An 18,018-nucleotide genomic window follows, 5' to 3' on the forward strand; every position below is an offset into this window, starting at 1 on the left:
AGTCCTTAATCTTTTCCCTTGCTGGGATTTCATTCGCTGTGGAGCAACAATTTGCTGCTGCGCTGGAGATTTTTTGAACTTGCCTTCCCTTAAATGCCCCCCACAAGTAGTAGTGTCCGTGGAATCCTGCAATAAGATGCAATATGGTTAGCTAATTTTAAAATGGTCAGCCATAAAACATAGCATTAGGAAATCAAAGTATAATTCAAAAATAGAAACCCAATTATATCACTACTTGTCATTATTTATTTTGAAGTAGTAATACATTTTATTACTTGTCATTGTTTTGGAGTATGACCAACTGTTTAAAAGAGGATTTATGGGATTAATGCAATGAAATTCAATACCTTGCCATTATAGTTGTTCACTGAAAATCAAAATGGTCCAATAATTATGTAGTTCATCCTTTATGTAGATGAGAAGGAAACATCATAAGTTGTCAACTATTTATTGCCTCTTTTTTTTTTTTTTTTTTTGTGGGGTGAGGGTGGGGGAGGGCGAGGGAGGTGATCTTTCAACTTGAATTTGAAGAAAAAACACATCAATTATGCTCCTAATTTGATTTATATTGAACCTATCCGAAAACATATGTCACTTGAGCCATCAAATTGACTTGATCTAGGCAAATAAATAGATGTGGGCAGGTAGAGTCCTGAGATGGAATTACCATTCTTCATCATACATAAAGCTTTAAAAATTTTAAAACATATGGTATCCTAAAAGCCACTTAATAATGTATATTGTAGCCATGCATACCATGACAATTCATTACACATGCAGTAATATAGAGTTATTATTAATTAAACATAATTTCTTGCAAAATTACAAGAAGGTGATGTGCCGTACTTGCTTTTTTTAGTTCCTACCTCAGTTAAACTTGTTTAAGTCATGGAAAAAAAAAATATCTAACCATTTGTCTACTTGTTAAGTGATATGCCACAATAGCTCAACCAACTAATATTTATTTTCAAAAGCTAGCCAAGTCTCAGAATTTTGACACAATAGCAAGAAAATGACTTCACCAAGCCATGAGTCAACTTGTTGAGTTCTCTAACCTCAGTATTGATTAGAAAAACTCAGCAAGCTAGGCTTTTTGCTCACCTAACCCAGAGAAGGAACAATTTGAAGAGAAGAAAAAAAAAAAAAAAATGTACAGGACTATTTTCATCAAACAGGAACTAAACTTATCTATTATTTTTTCAGAAAAGAAATAAATTGCAGCACATGCTTGAATATTGAAACCAATCAATCTCTTATTGTGAACCTTTTTCCTAGAAAAGAAATAAACTATAGTTAAATCGTTGCTCTTGATAGGCAGAAGCGACATTGTTATTAAAATATTTACATTTTCTTATTAACTGTGCAGAATTTTCATAAGATCATTCAGAATGAGATTTTCCTTCTTCTATTTTTGGATTTCTTATTTCATACTTGGAAAAATCTTAAATGTCCAAACAACTGGACAATGAAAGAATAATATTACATGAAAATAACAAGCAGATACACTTAAATACAATAGTTTGAGCATATTATGGTAAACTTCTGGCAACACAATAGATGCGAAGACAAGCAGCTCAGCTTCATCAAGTACAACTTTGAGCACCAGTCTCTTGCTGATGACATCCCATATTAAATGATCGAACATTGATTTTGCACTGAAATACATAGCCAAGTAGAGCAAGATTTCAGAACATTAATTTTCATTATCTTTCTTATAGATTAAAATCAGATCCCAGTACCTTTTATCATCTGTAAAGAAATATATATAAAGTGATGTTGTCACCAGTTGGTGGTGAATTCTTAAAACTTCTTGGCCATGCATCCAACTTTGACAACTTTACCATCTGAAGCACTTGTGGCAAGATTGCTGCAGTGATGCAAACTTTCCTACATGCTCTGTCTGATAAGTGTGCTTTAATGGGACCATATGCTTCATTCAAAATTTCAAAGCATCCCCCGTGGACAAGAAAAAAAATATAACAAGTATGGATCTCAATTAAATCATTAAGGTTGCAAACACATAAAAAGGCAAATAGATCATTCAGTAGACAAAGCTCCAAAATATCTGATAACATCCTAGAAGATCACTAACCTCCAAACATACTAGATTATAGGTCGTGCAAGTTCATAATATTGATGATCAATAAATTTCTGGTGGCCTGAGATATTCCTTCCAGTATCATGAGTTTCTGTCTGTATCATTTCTTGAGACTTGGATGCCTCCAGAGAACAATTGTGCCACTTGTTTATAGCTTCATCAATAGCATTGATTTATATTTTTGACTTTATAGCAATATCTAGAGCATTTTCTGATGATGGCAAGGGTTCATTTGCTTGCAAACTGCTGTCACCATGGACCTTCTGATCAACACAACAAAATGGAACCACTTCATCTAATTGGTCCGCAGTTTAGTTCAATCATCTATACTTTTTTTTTGGATTCTCATCTTCAATAACTTTACTAGATGAATGCCTACAATTCTCTGTTGAGTTTTGGCACCTCGAATTTGATCCATAGTAGGAGAAAAGCCCAGCAGACGCAGCATGAGGCTCACGACGGAGCGGCTCGAAGGTGCAACCCACAGACCCGGCCTACAGATGCCCAAGCCTATCATAGCACGCAGCCAGCGGGGCCTGCAACGTGCAGCCCAGGCATGTTGGCCTGCAGTGCGGGCGCCCAAGTGGGGCCTGCACGTGCTGGCCCAGCGTGGGCGCATAGACGTGTGCGGCCCAGCCAGTTTATGATGCAGTCCACCGTGGACTGTGTGGGGAGTCACAATCCCCCGTGGACTGTATGGGGAGTCGCGGTCCATGCATCTTCTATGGACCGCTGCAGTCCAAATGCAAATTATCACGATCTACAGCTCGGATTTGCACAATCCAATGATTAGGGAAGCTTGCAGGCTTGATCGGACGATCCAGGATCATTTTTGGCTGTGTTTCACGCGTGATCGAGTAGTTGAGACATGTGCAGATGCGATCGGATGGCAATGAACATTTCTAAGTTCGAAACAAAATGTGATTTGGATCTGAAGTGGATCATGGGCCTATAAAAGAGGCTTGATAGCCTGAGAGCAGGGTGTGGCAGCTAGAGCTCTCAATAGCAACTTAGGTGAGCAGCAGGCAATAGTAGTGATAGAGAGCTACGAAAGTAGTTGCAAAGAGGATCTTCTTAAAATTTTTGTGAGAACTTTTGTAAGGGATGAATGTTTTTTGTTGAAAGAGAAAGGTTTATGAGAGTTGAAAGTGTGAGATCTCTTTTTGTATTTATTTTTTTTTATAGTGAAGCTTTGCATGTCCTATGGAGATAGACTTTGAGCTAATCCACATATTTAATTGTATCCTATTTTTATTTCTTTTTTCTTCCTATTGCGGTGTCGACATCGTCACCTGAGTTAGTGATCATGGGCGAAGAATCCATATTCTGCACTCATGAGGGATCATTTTTCAACATTTTCATCATTTACTTCTTCCTCCTCGGCTAAAATCAATTGTCGTCTGTGTCTCCTTGGTGTCTCATCCTCGGCACACTTGCTACATGAATATGCAACATTCTGAATTTCCTTCTGCAGCAAACCAGCACCTGGTCGGTCAATTTCTAATGCACTTGCAACATTGGAACTGGAAGGTCGTTCCATAGATTCATAAGATCCACTGCTTTCCATAAACCCATATTTGTCTCTACCAACATCAGCATGTTTGATTTTCCTATATTTACATTCTGGTATCCTTGTTGATCTTCTGCCTTTAAGCTTTCTAGGAGAAGCTAATTTGTGAATCCTAGCTTTGCACAGCTCACACAACCAATGCACTTGTAGCTCGTCATCGTTTGGCATATTGTCCAGGCAATATTTACAACATCATCAGTGCTTCATATGATCCCATAAATTAAATAAAAAGATACATCACACAAACAATATGTAAGGATATAAGCATAGAAATGGCAAAGGGTGAGCTTTAATGCAACAATAAGGTTGCTCCATTACGATTTGGGAATCATAAGGCTCAAAATTTAAGTGTATAAGCATAGAAATGGTATCATACCGGTGCTCAATGGCAATCTTGCATGAATTGCAGCGAATTAATCGATTAGAGCAACTTGTAATGCCACATTTCTGAACTCCGACATTCACATCACGAACTCCTTCTAACAAACATCGAAAGCATATCTTCCAGACAAGAAAATAAATCTGATTCAGGAAACAAAAAATTATTGCTCGAACTTTCTAGATAACAGAGATCAAAACAATTATCCACCTTAGTTAAGGACTGCATAAATCCAAACCATGTATTCTAAGACATAACTGCAATACGAATATGCAATAGAAGCAGAAAGATATACAATTAATTCCGGCAAAACTAATCATATGTTTAAAATCATCTTTTGTGTGGCTTCCAAAGGTATGAAGCATCAAAGACAACAGCTCCAATCAGAAAATCACAGTATATGAGATAACGCCTAATCCTATAGTCCAAGTTGTAGAAATAAGTAGGTCAGATGATGTATACAACGAAACAAGGTTTTAGCCAAGCATATATTACTGCAACTGCACCAGAAATATTGGCATAACTAACCTTCTCGTTTACAAATACTATCTAAATATTAAACATATTTTTTACTATAAGAACTGAACTTTTCCAACATTTCTCAAGGTAGGTTAACCCATATCACAATAGCTAATGGGAAAGGAGGGAAAAAAAAAAAACTACAACTACGTATGACAATAACATCAATGTTATTGCGGCATGTACAATACTTCTATTAAAAGAAGAAGAAGAAAAAGCAGGACAGCATATAAGGAAAATAAATAAAACCTAACTTTTTTCTCTCAAATGATATTCACAAAAACAAAACATTTCAAGATTCCAAGGCCCAAATCACTATGGTATCCTAAACTTTGAATTTAATTAGTGTGGATTCTTAAAACTCATTCTACTAAAAATTCTAATCCGAATTTCTGCTGTAATAACCCAAAAGTTGGATCACACAAATACTTCTAACATCTAAACACACTCCTATCCTTTATAATTATTCCTTTTTGGTTCATCTCTTGCTTACACTTATAACAACGATAAAGAGAAAAGTGCAGCAGCAAAATATAATAGTACAGGAGTGCATTTATTAAGTTGCATTGCTAATACCATTAAAATTTTAATTAGATGCTAGATCACCATTATGCATGTTTCCTCTCATATGCAACCCACGGATTCAGATGACAATAAAAAAGTCTATTAAACACAATACTCTAAATTAATATCTATTCTAGTGATATATGATCGAAATATACAACTAGCTCAGCAATTTAGTTGGAAGATACAATAAAAAAATAAAGAAAAAACTTCCAACAAAATTGTATTAGTTCTTTAACTAAATCTAACCATGAATTAATTTGCTCTAACTTTGACTCCTTTGTAACTGAAAATGTTGAAGCAATTGATTATTACATGAAGAGGTATTTATAAATCATAATTGATGAAATTATAACAAGCTAATTGACTATCACACCTCCACCCCTCCCCCCTCCCAAACCACATTAAAATGAAATTATTATGCTAAAAGTTAAAATAGAGAATTTTATAAAGACTATACAAAATAACCATAACCTTAATCATCATTGTCAAATCTTATCTTAATGAGCCGGTTTAAGTTTATATATCCTCATTCACCAAGCATTCTTATTTAGGGCTCTTGGTGCTACTCAAGCTTTTCAGAACATACTTCCTGTCAATGTCATATGTCCTAGCCCACCCACAACCTACTGCTTTCATTGGTGTTGCGGCCAATCTCTCCGTCGCCCGATCGATGTCGCGCACTTGCAAGACAAGTCCTCACAGATCGGAGAGACCTCCGGCGGGGACCCTCTGACGGTCAAGTCCGAGAGGAGACTAGGCAACAGTGAAAAATCAGAGGCTCAGCGCGAGAGGGCTAGAGAAGGCTTGAGAAAGCTCGAGCCAAACTCAGAAAAACTTACCAGGACTGTTGTCTTACCCCTTTTTATAGTAGAATGCGGCGTGGTCCTGCCATTAATGGTGCAGACAACTGAAGAGTTGTCAAATCGCCGAAGGCTATCAAATTGCCATGGGCTATCAAGTCGCCGTGGGCTGTCAAATTACCGTGGGTTGTCAGAATTAACCCATGTCTTTGACGGGACAATGCCCCAGGGCGGTCGCGTAGCATGTCCTTGACAGGACAGCAGCCCATAGCCGTCGTACAGCGTTCGGACGGGCTGGCCGACTATACGTCGGTACTCGGCTGTCGGGACGTTGGGTGATGACCCGAAGACACCGTTGGCTGGTCTGGTGCCTTGCTGAAGTCAGACGTCAGCTGCCACCCCCGATAGTGAGTCGGTGATTTGGGCTCGATCACTCGGCCGGTCGAAAACAGTATGGGCCTATTCGGCCGACATACCTTCGGCCGCATATTGTCGGCAGCCGTTGTCGGAGCCGTCGATCGGTCCGATTGGAAGAGTCGGGCGTTGGTCGGATAGGTCCGAGGGTAAGTCGGCGTAGAGGGTCGGTCGGTATATCCCAACAGTTGCCCCCCCACTCCTGAGTCGGATGTCGTGTCGGCCAGCATTTCAACGTGGGCGACGGCTTCAGACGAAAGGAGTGGTTATCCATCACATCATGCTCCGACTCTGGTGATCGTACCGATGAATGGTCTGATGTCAGACGTCTCATCAGGAACAGGAACCGCTGCCGTCTCTTTGAGAACACGAACCGTCGTCTCCTTGGGAACATGAACAGCCGTCGGTTAGTGAATCCCGAGATGCGATTTTTTCGCCACATGGCAGGGGGCTATTGGGCCAGACCCGTTCACGTGGATAGAGGCGACGTGGCTTGATCTGGTGGCAAGTGCATCGAATCATCGGATCGAGGAAGGGCCCAGGTGCCGCCACGTGTCGGCATCCGGGAAGCCCTCGCCCGACGTGCTTTCATCTCGATCGTTGAAGGGCCTTATATATACACGGCCACTTACATCCAAAATTTTACTTTTGTTGCAAATCTGCTCTTGGCGCTGAGGCTCTGTCGAGTTGTCCCCCAGTCCTAGATAGTTGTCTCCATGCTCTCCCTTCGAAAGCTCTTCTCGAAGTTTTTCTTGACTGTTCTTGTCTTCTTGCTCCCTTCCTCCTTTGCCATTTTCTTTTGTTCTCCTTTCTGGGGCTAGCGTCATGGCTAGGACCTCTCCTCGAGAAAGTCAGTCGGAAAACCTGACCGATGATTCTCGGTCGACCCCGGAGGTGGAGGTTTCTTCACTTTCAACGGCAAACATCGAATGGCTCAGGGAGCAGTACAGTATCCCAGAGCGGTTCGAGCTCTTCGCCCCTGGGGCCAAGGGTCGGGTTAACAATCCACCTCCGGACCAGGTGGCCTTCTATGTCGAGGATCTTCGGACAGGTCTTCGCTTCCTGATTTTGGAGTTCGTCCAGAACATTCTGGATTATTACGGGCTTTGTCCGGCGCAACTGGCATCGAACTCAGTCCGGCTGATAATCAATTTTACACTGTTGTATTGGCTTTTGCCAACCTATCATCGTATTTCTCTCTTTCAGGCGTTCTTCATCCTTCGACCCCATCCGAAGGCCTGAGGGTGGTGGTTCTTCAATCTTCGGAAGGGTCTTTCATTCATCACTGATCTTCCATCATCGATCCACGGGTGGAAGAATCAATTTTTCTTTGCTTCCTCTTCGCTTTCTTGGGGGTTCCCTTCCCGCTGGGGCGACCCTCGGACTCAACCGAACAAAAACAGTCGGATGGAGGATGGCGATCGAGAGGACTTTCACCGACTGAAGGATGTGTCAGTGTCGAAGCAGAGGGAGCTCATCACCGAGCAAGCTCTGTACGATGCCGGCTTAAGTTCGATTCTCCATCTCGGTACACTCGATCCGTCGGTCGTCCTTTATCTTTTCTGTCTGTCCTTGGACTTGTGCTGACCCTTTGTTGAAATTGCAGGGATACCGCCGAGAGTGAGGTTGACCGACGCCGACATTTGGCAACATGCGATGAGGAAGAGACCGGCGCCCGAGGCCGGACCATCGCGGCCTCCCAAGAGGCCTCAGATAGCATCGCTGATCGATCTTGCGGTGGTGGGAGCACAGCCCGACACCGAACGTGCGTCGGGCTACGAGCCGGTCATCGCTCTGTCGGCTTCGGCGGTGCCACCTGAGGTGCCATCTGAGGAAGGGGCAACCGAGGGGGCAGTCGAAGGAGCGTCGGCTCCCCCACCCACGGAAGAGGTTCGGATCGAAGTACATGAGCCCAAACGACCTACAGCGGTGGCCGTCGCGGCCTCGAGAGGGACCCAGTCGAGCTCGAGCTTTCCATCCCTCTCTGATTTTCGGGCCTGGACGGTCGGACGAGGGAAGGCTCCGATGGCGTCGGGCGACGACACAAGGTCGACCGGTCGAGCCACATCATCCGACGTCCAGCTTTCCGAAGGAGCGTCGGCCCTGGCCAATCATGATTTGGCCAGGAGGTTGTGCCAAGCAACCATTCTCCCGACCGACCGGAAGATCATGAAGAGTCGGCCAGTGTCCGACATGCTTTCTTCCTTTTAGCCGACTATGATCCAGGTGAGCTCCTATTCTTCCTTTCTCCTCTTCATTATTGTTTTCTATCAATTCGGTTTTCTGACAGCCGGCCTTCCGCCTGCAGCTGATCTACAATATATCCGAGCTGGAGGCTGGGTACTGGAGGTTCGGCGACGTCCGGGTGGCCTGGAAGAAGAAGGCAGAGATCGTCGAAGCTGAGAAGGCGACGCTGGTCGATCAGCTGAAGTTGTCGGTCGACCGTGAGGCTAGGCTCGAGGAGGAGATCTTCCGACTCACCGACGGTCTAGCCACCTCGGAGGCCGAACTTTAGTCGGCCCGCGAGCAGGTTCGGCGCAAGACCCACTCCGTTCACCGACTGAGGCACGAGCAGGACAGCTGCATTAGGGAACTCGAGGTCGAGCGCGAACAGCTTCGCGTTAGCCTGGAGAACCTGGCCAAGGTTGAGGAGAACTTGTCCTCCGCCCAGGCCGATGTCGACATATTGAAGGCAGAGGCAGAGTCGGCCAGGGAGGCACTGGGTCGGGCAGTGGAGGACTTCCATGGTTCGGAGGAGTATTGGGAGGATCTCCTCGAGAGCGGCTTCGCCTCCTACCGGATGGGGTACGAGGATGCCCGAGAAGTGATCCAGAGTATGCACCCAGAGCTCGACCTGAGCGGGATCGTCCCTCCAGGGTCGGAGGACCAAGCCGCAGAGGAAGAGGCCGACCCACTGCTGACGAAACGAGTCACCGAGGATGGGGCGGCTCCAACCCCCGGTCCCTCACCGACCTGAGCGAGCACGTCGGTTGCTCCCAAACTCTACCCGATGGAAGAAGCCGACTCCGACGAATAGTCGGAGTATCCGCTCTGTTATCTTTGTACTTTTTTACTTTCTGTTTAGCCTTTGATATCTGTAATCGGGCCTCATCCCAATTTTGTAATCGGGCTTCGTCCCAATTTTGACTTAGTAAAATCAAAGACTTCTCACATTTTTTCCCGCATGTGGTTGAATATGTTTGATCGTCCAAACCATCTCTGAGTGCATAGGTCGTAGTTCCGACATGTCCCATTAGGACGTTCGGTAAGGTCCAACATAGCCGATCAAAGTGATCAGTGGCGTGCGCCACGCTAAGGGTAGAACAAGCCTCGATCACAGGTCGGCATTCCGACTGTCACACAGGCTACCTAGGATCCGATGGTCGAGAGCCGTACAGATCGTAGGTCGAGCATCTGTTGCCCGGACTTTGGTCAGGTGCACATATGGGGTCGGGTGTCAGTCAATCCCCGAACGTAGCTTGTCGACACGATCATTCCATAAAGTCTGATAGTCGAGTAGCGTCTGACATATTCGGATAGGATAAAGATGGAAAGTAAAATATCCATTGTCCGACCCTTGATCGGACGCGCACATCGGAACGTATGATAAATGGTGGCAAGCCGTATATCCTTCGATCGATCATGATCGGATCGGTATGTCACAAGTCGAATATCCGTTGATGTAGCATGTCGAGTCATATGATAGATGGTGGCAAGTCGAATATCCTTCGACCGATCGTGACCGGATCGGTATGTCGCAAGTCGAATACTCGTTGCCCAGACCTTGGTCGGGCGGGTATGTCGCGGTTATCTTGGCGTTTTGCCCTTTCTTAGTCGAAGCTAAGTGGGTAAGTTAGCCAGCCGCATTAGTCGAAGCCCTCTGCCTTTAGAGGCAAAGGCCGTTGGTTCGACGATCGAGCCGTAGATTCGGCGTAAAGTCGTAGATTCAACGATCGAGTCGTAGATTCAACGTAAAGTCATAGATTCGGCAATCGAATCGTAGATTCGGCATAAAGTCATAGATTCGACAATCGAGTCGTAGATTCGGTGTAAAATCGTAGATTCCCAACGAGACATTGGGATCAAGTCGGAACATCGAGGCCCGTATTTCGACACGGGCCGACCTTCAGTGGAGAGCCAAACTTCGTAGACTCTGGAGTTCTGAAATTGTATTGTATTCCGAGCAAGAAGAGCGTACAGAGTTCATTGATAATACAATTTCAGGTTGTCAGCATTTCAGGTCCGAGGAATGGCCGTCCCTTCCAGGGTTTCAAGTCGGTAGGCTCCCGACCTGCAGGTGTCTGCAATCTTGTAGGATCCTTCCCAGTTTGGGGACAGTTTTTCTTGATCCTGAGGCTTCGAGACTTCCATCTTCCTCAAAACCAGATCTTCGGGTCTGAAAAATTTTGGCCTAACCTTAGCGTTGTAGTATCGGGCCACTCTCTGTCGGTAGGAAGCCATGCGGAGTTGAGCCTCGTGTTGGAGCTCGGGTAGGAGGTCCAAGTCAGCTCTCCGACACTCGGAGTTGCTCGGTTCACAATATTGCTCAACTCTAATCGATGGCAGCCCGATCTCTAGTGGGATCATCGCCTCCGTCCCGTAGGCCAGGTTAAAAGGAGATTCCTCGATTGGGGTTCGGGGTGTCGTTCGGTATGCCCACAGGATCGAATGCAACTCTTCGACCTAGAGGCCTCTGGCTTCATTCAGTCGAGTCTTCAACCTGTGCAGAATGGTTCGGTTGGTCACTTTGACTTTTCCGTTGGACTGTGGGTGGCCGACCGAGGTCAGTCTGTGCGTGATATGAAATCTCGCACAAAATTCTCTGAAGTCATTGTTGTCGAACTGTCGTCCATTATCGGTGATGATGGTGTGCGGCAGTCCGAACCTAAAGATGATAGACTTCTGGACAAAGTCTTCCATCTTACGCTCGATAATTTACGCCAGAGGTTCGACCTCCACCCACTTAGTGAAATAGTCGATCGCGACAACTATAAACTTTCTTTGGCCAGACGTCGGAGGAAAAGGGCCGAGTACGTCGATCCCCCATTGGGCGAAGGGCCATGGGGCGACAATGGCAGTCAGTTGGTTGGCGGGTCGATGCTGCAAGTTGGCATACTTCTGACATGGCTCGCACCTTCGAACCAAGTCAGCCGCATCTTTCTTCATGGTGGGCCAGTAGTATCCTTGCCGAAGAACTTTGTAGGCCAAGGATTTACCCCCCAGGTGACTCCCACAGATCCCTTCATGCACCTCCCTGAGTGCGTAGTCCGCATCCGCCGGTCTGAGGCACCGTAGCAAGGGAAGGGAGAACGATCTTTTGTAGAGTCGTCCATCCATCATTACGTACTGGAAGGCCGCCCAGCGGAGTCGCTTGGCTTCTATGGGATCTTCAGGGCTGGCTCCATCAGTCAGGTACTGAACGATCGGATTCATCTAGCTTGGCTCGATCGTCAGTTGTAGTATCTCCTCAGCCCTGTCGATGCTCGACTGCTCGAGACTCTCCATAAGTGTCCGATCCAAAGTGCCGTAGGTAGATATCGCAAGTCTGGAAAGTGCATCGGCCGAGCATTCTCCGATCTGGAAATATGGGAGATCTCGAAATACCTGAGATGTATCCCGAGATCTCTCACCTTCTGGAGATATTTCGTCATGGTCGGGTCTCGTGCTTCAAATTCGTCCTTGACTTGCCCCACAATCAGCTGGGAGTCGGAGAAGACTCTGAGGCTATCGATCCCAAGCTCCTTCACCACTCTCAAGCCAGCGAAGAGTGCTTCATACTCGGCTTGATTATTGAAAGCTTTGAAGTTGAATCAGAGGGCGTACTCGACAACCACTCCCTCTGAATTGGTAAGCAGGAACCCAACCCTGCTCCCTTGGGCATTGGAAGCTCCATCTGTGTAACACCCAGGTTGAGCCGAGGTCACATTCAGAGGTCGTAGCTTCTTTGGAGCTTCCATCTTCCGACATTTGGTCAGCTGTCGGGCATTCCGCAATAAAGTCAGCCAGGACTTGGACTTTTAAAACAGGTCGTGATCGGTACTGGATGTCAAACTCGCTCAACCTCACTGTCCATTTTGTCAGTCGTCCTGATGTGTCAGGGCGGTGGAGGATTGCCCTCAAGGGCTGGTCGGTGAGGACCACGATGGCGTGTGCTTGGAAATATGGATGGAGTCTTTGCGCAGATATGAGCAGGGCAAATATCATCTTCTTCATCCTCGAGTATCGAGTTTCAGCTCCGTGGAGCACTTTGCTGGTATAGTATATGGGCTGGTGAATTCGGCTCTCGTTCTTCCGGACGAGTACCGAACTAACAGCCTCTAGAGCGGTGGCCAAATAAAGGTACAATATTTCTCTGACCTCTGGCTTTACAAGCAGGGGTGGAGAGGCCAGGTACTTTTTCAAATCTTCAAAAGCTTACCGGCACTCATTCGGCCAAGAGAAGTCCTTCGTCTGCCTCAGGGTTTTGAAGAACGGAAGGCATCCCTCAACCGACCGAGAGATGAATTGGCTAAGCGCGATGATCTTTCCATTGAGCTCCTGCACCTCCTTTTTGGTGTTCGGGTGCCGCATGTCGATGATCGCCTTTATCTTCTCGGGGTTGGCCTCGATTCCGTGCTGAAAAATGAGAAACCCGAGGAACTTCCCCGAAGCTACCCCGAAGGCGCACTTAGTCGGATTTAGCTTCATCCGATGTCGCCGAAGAGTGTGAAAAGTTTTTTTCAGGTCCTGGACATGATCTAAAGCCTGCGCACTTTTCACCAGCATATCATCCACGTACATCCCATGTTGCACCCAATTTGATCTTTGAAGACCTTGTTGACGAGGCGTTGGTAGGTGGCCCCGAAATTCTTCAGACCGAAGGGCATCACTTTGTAGCAGTAGAGGCCCTTGGCGGTCACGAAGGCCGTATGCTCTTCATCTTCGGGCACCATTCGGATCTGGTTATACCCGATGAAGGCATCCATGAAGCTAAACAGTCGATAACCAGACGTCGCATCTACCAGTTGGTCGATCTTCGACAGCGGGAAGCTATCCTTCGGGCAGATCCGATTCAAGTCGGTGTAGTCGATGCAGATCCTCCACTTTCTGTTGGCTTTTCACCATGACGATATTTACGAGCCAGTCGGGATACGTGATTTCTCTAATGAAGCCCACCTCGAGTAGCTTGTCCACTTCCTCGTCGATGGCCTTCTGTCTTTCGGGGGCGAAAGCCCATTTCTTCTGTCTCACCGGCTTCGCACTAGGGGTGATGTTGAGTCGGTGAGTCATTATTTTGGGAGGTATGACGGACATATCCGCTGCCGACCAAGCGAATACGTCGGCGTTAGCTTTCAACAGCTCTATCAGCTGCCGTCGCTCCGGGTCGGACAACTGCGACCCGATCCAGACGACCTGTTCGGGATTCTCGATCATCGGGATGGAAATCAGCTGTTCTGCCGGTTCACCCCGCTCCTCCTCTTCCCGTTGGTCCAGCTTGTCAACCGTCAGGGAGTCTTTTGATTCATTGCTTTGAGTGGAGATCTGGAAGCACCGTCGGGCAAGCTGTTGATCACCGCACATTTCTCCGGCTCCATTTTTAGTCGAAAATCGGACCAGCAAGTGGTATGTCGAGATTATCGTCCTGAGGACATTTAGTCCAGATCTTTCAAGTATGGCTTTGTAGGCCGAAGGTACTTGGACGACCATAAACATCATGTGGACAGTGCTTTACCGTGGTTCGGTCCCGACTATCACGGGGAGAGTAATTTTTTCTTCCACCGCAACGGCTTCTCCGATAAAGCCCACCAGGGGCGTGGAGATTCTCTTGAGTCAGTCGGTCGACAGTCGCATTCGGGAAAGGCCGAGTAAAACAGAACATTAGTGGAGCTTCCATTATCAATAAGAATTCTTTTTACATCATAGTTCGCTATTGTTGTCGAGACAACAACAGCGTCATCATGGGAAGTTTGAATTCTCCGAGCATCCTCATCTGTGAAGATGATTACATTATCCTGGCGTGGCCTCTTCATCGACTCTTCTTCAGCAGTCGTCCCCCGATCCAGTCATCTGGAGATCATGTCGATGACTCCAACAGTGGGCTGGTTATTCACTGCCTCTTCAGTCGGTTGGGGTCGTTGGTCGTTAAGGGATCGAGCCGGTGGGTCCCTTCGGTACTTTCCGAGATAGCCTCGTCGTATGAGGTCTTCAATTTCAACCTTGAGTTGGATGCATTGCTCGGTGTTGTGACAGTGGCTCCGATGGAACCGGCAGTATCTTCTTCGGACGAGGCCTTTTGCCTTCAGAGGCGGAGGCCGTCGCAGGTATTCCGCTCCTTCGATCTCCATCAAGATCTGTGCACGAGGAGCAGAGAGAGGAGTGTAGGAGTCATACCGGCGATGCGTCGGTCTCGGACTCCGCCGTCGGGGTGATCTCGGACTCCGTCATCGGGGCGAGACCCGTTTGTCAGTCGGGGGCCTGCTGGGTTCACCAGCAGCCCGACTTTTCTTCCGCTTCTCCTTCTGGCCCGCACCTTCAGTCAGGCGCCGATCGGAAGCTCCCTCGTCTGCGCATATGTATTTGTATGCGCGCTTCAATAATTCGGCATATGTCTGGAGGAGGGTCTTGTCCAGAGAATATGTGAACCAAGACCCCCTTAGCCCCCTCTTCATGGCCGAGATAGCCATGTCCTCATAGAGGTCCCGGACCTCAAGCGTGGCTGCATTGAATCGGGCCACAAAATGTTGGAGCGTCTTGTTTTCTCCCTGTTTGAGGGAGAAGAGACTATCTGAAGTTCGTGGTGGCTTCCGACTGGTACTGAAATGGGCTACGAAAGAATATTCGAGCTGTCCGAAGGAGTGGATATTTCTCGAGCGGAGGCCGGAGTACCAGGCCCTGGTGGCTTTGTGGAGTGTGGCGGGGAAGCCGATGCAAAGGAGGGCATCGGTTGCCCCTTGGATCGTCATGAGAGCCTTGTAGCTCTTTAGATGGTCAATTGGGTCGGTAGAGCTGTCGTAAGGCTCCACATGAGGTATCTTGAACCGACTAGGGATCGGTTCGTCGAGGATAAATCGGGAGAGAGGTTGAGTGGTCCGAAAGTCGACGTCGTTCGAAGACTTCTGACCATCCATCTAGAGTTGGACAAACCGACGGTCGATTTCTTCGAACTTACGCTCGTAGTTGTCTAACCGTCGGCGTTGAGAAACCCCAGAGGTTGATCCTCCCGATGAACTTGAGAGTGAGGCAAACGGTGCCCACGGCCGCTTCTCCTTCCTCGCCTGCTCCAGCTGGGAAGGAGAGAGACGCCGAGACCGACGGGTGTCACGCTGTGGCCGCCTCCCCCCTTCTCGGTGGGAGTGCAGAGACGGCTGCTCTTGAGGAGGAGATGGAAGTGGACGCGGGCATCGGTGGCAGCTTCTGGATGGCATGGGATGCACCCCCGATTGTTCTGCCGGCAGTTGCGGCAACTGAGTCGATTGCTGTTGGAGATTTTTGACCGCGTCCGTCAGAACGGTCATTTGCCGCATAATTGCCGCGATCTGTGCCTCCGTGATCACCGTCGGGTGCGGAGAACTAGGCTCCGCCATGGAGGGTGAAGGAGAGGCCTCTTCCCGACGGGAAGAACGCCTCGCCGACCCGATAACTCTCGATCGCTGAGCTCTAGTTTTCATCATTTCGAGAGATTTTTTCAAGCTCTGTGGAGCTCGCTGGCTTACCTCTGTCGAGCCTCCCTTCCTGACGTGCCAAATCTGTTGCGGCCAATCCCCCCATCGCCCGATCGTCGGGGTTGCGCACCTGTAAGAAAAATCCTCACAGATCGGAGAAGCCTCCGGCGGAGACCCTCCGATGGTCAAGTCAGAGAGGAGACTAGGCAACAGTGGAAAATCAAAGGCTCAGCGCGAGAGGGCTAGAGAAGGCTTGAGAAAGCTTGAGCCAAACTCAGAAAAGCTTACCAGGACTGTTGCCTTATCCCTTTTTATAGTAGAATGCGGCGTGGTCTCGCCATTAATAGTGCAGACAACTGGAGAGTTGTCAAATCGTCGAGGGCTGTCAAATCGTCGGAGGCTGTCAAATCATCGTGGGATGTTAAGTCATCGTGGGCTGTCAAATCACCGCGGGTTGTCAGAATTAACCCATGTCCTTGGCGGGACAATGCCCCAGGACGGTCGCGCAGCATGTCCTTGACAGGACAACAGCCCATAGCCGCCGTACGACGTTCGGACGAACTGGCCGACTATACATCGATACTCGACTGCCGGGACATCCGGTGATGACCCGGAGACATCGTCGGCTGGTCTGGTGCCTTACTGAAGTCGGACGTCGACTGCCACCCCCGACAGTGAGTCGGTGATTTGGGCTCGGTCGTTCGGTCGGTCGGGAACAGTATGGGCCTGTTCGGCTGACATACCTTCGGCCGCATATTGTCGGCAGTCGTTGTCGGAGCCATCGGTCGGTCCAGTTGGAAGAGTCGGACGTCGGTCGGACAGATCCGAGGGTAAGTCGGCGTAGAGGGGTCAGTCGGTATATCCCAGCAACTGGTACAAATAGAAAATAAAAGACCATACATGCATTTCAATAGATTCAACTCCAAGGTATTCACAACAATCTAAAAATTATGCATTTCAATCGATGAAGCTTCATCTCCTCAAACCTAAATTTTATAGAAATCATAAAATTAAGGCCGATGAATCTTGATTGTTCTTACAATGATCCCGAAAAATCACATGCATACCTATACAATCTCAACCGATTCCCCTTAACCAATGAAAATCCATCAGTGGATTATAAATCTTGTGGAAACCATAAAAGCCTGCAAACTTTTTATAAAAATCAAACACCCAACATACTAGCGAAATTGATAAGAAGATAGTACTGCGACCTTCCACAGCCCTTAATTCCTTTTCCATATCTTCACCCTACCGTAACTAAAACCTATCAACAAACAATCATGAAGAAAAGAAATAAGAAAAATTTGAAACCAAAAAAAAAAAAACTAGAAAATCAAAAAGTGTACACCATCCAGACTCAAATAATAAAAGAAAGATACGTAGTACCATCCAAAGTAGTGCTCAGTGGCATAATCTATCAAAAACAAATCCAAAACATAAAAAAAGAAAAAACAATCGAGTGGAAACATACCATCCCTCGAACCAGAGTTCAGGCATGTAGAGTTCGCAAAGAAGAGGAAACGGCTAACAATTGAAACAAAAAGGAAGGGTGTGGATTCAACAACTAAGAAAATGAGCTCAAAAGGACAGAACAAGACGTATGGAGACCCAAACATATTTCAGTACGTCTCCATAGGAAACAAGATGGATGGAAACAAAATCCAACACAACTCAACCTAATAACTGAGAGGAAAAAGGGGGAATAGAGAGAGAGAGAGAGAGAGAGAGAGGATTTTCGGGAACTCACCGCCGACGTCGTAGAGTGAAAGGGGTGGACGGATCATGACATATTTATGGGGGGCTTGGGAGCACGACGGGTGCTTCTCTTGGAGAAACGTGTTGCCTTACAAAAGGAAAGAATGCGAAACGATTTCTTCCCTCCAATAGGAGCGGGAAAAGGAAAGAGTAGGAAACTTTCCTCTAATTTCGCTGAAAACCTCACTGATATAGTTTAATTCACCTAAAGATAAACCGGTTTAAATATTCATAAAGATAAACCGGTCAACAAACTGATTTTTAGCAGATCT

General features: G+C 47.0%; 1 long non-coding RNA gene across 3 annotated transcripts; it reads right to left on the reverse strand.

Moving 5' to 3' along the window:
- Window positions 1–132: 132 nt before the first annotated feature.
- LOC140858206 (uncharacterized) lies at window positions 133–17,715 on the reverse strand. 3 transcript variants are annotated; one of them, XR_012141734.1, is made up of 5 exons: window positions 17,463–17,715; window positions 4,045–4,190; window positions 2,093–3,869; window positions 1,740–1,930; window positions 133–1,655 (listed from the first exon to the last, which is right to left on the reverse strand). It is a non-coding gene; the product is annotated as an uncharacterized lncRNA (long non-coding RNA). The 3 variants fall into 3 exon arrangements; XR_012141732.1 differs by lacking the exon at window positions 2,093–3,869 and having other exon boundaries at window positions 1,740–1,887; XR_012141733.1 differs by lacking the exon at window positions 2,093–3,869.
- Window positions 17,716–18,018: the final 303 nt, after the last annotated feature.

Source organism: Elaeis guineensis, chromosome 1, assembly GCF_000442705.2.
Source record: "Elaeis guineensis isolate ETL-2024a chromosome 1, EG11, whole genome shotgun sequence".
Classification (NCBI taxonomy): Eukaryota; Viridiplantae; Streptophyta; class Magnoliopsida; order Arecales; family Arecaceae; genus Elaeis; species Elaeis guineensis.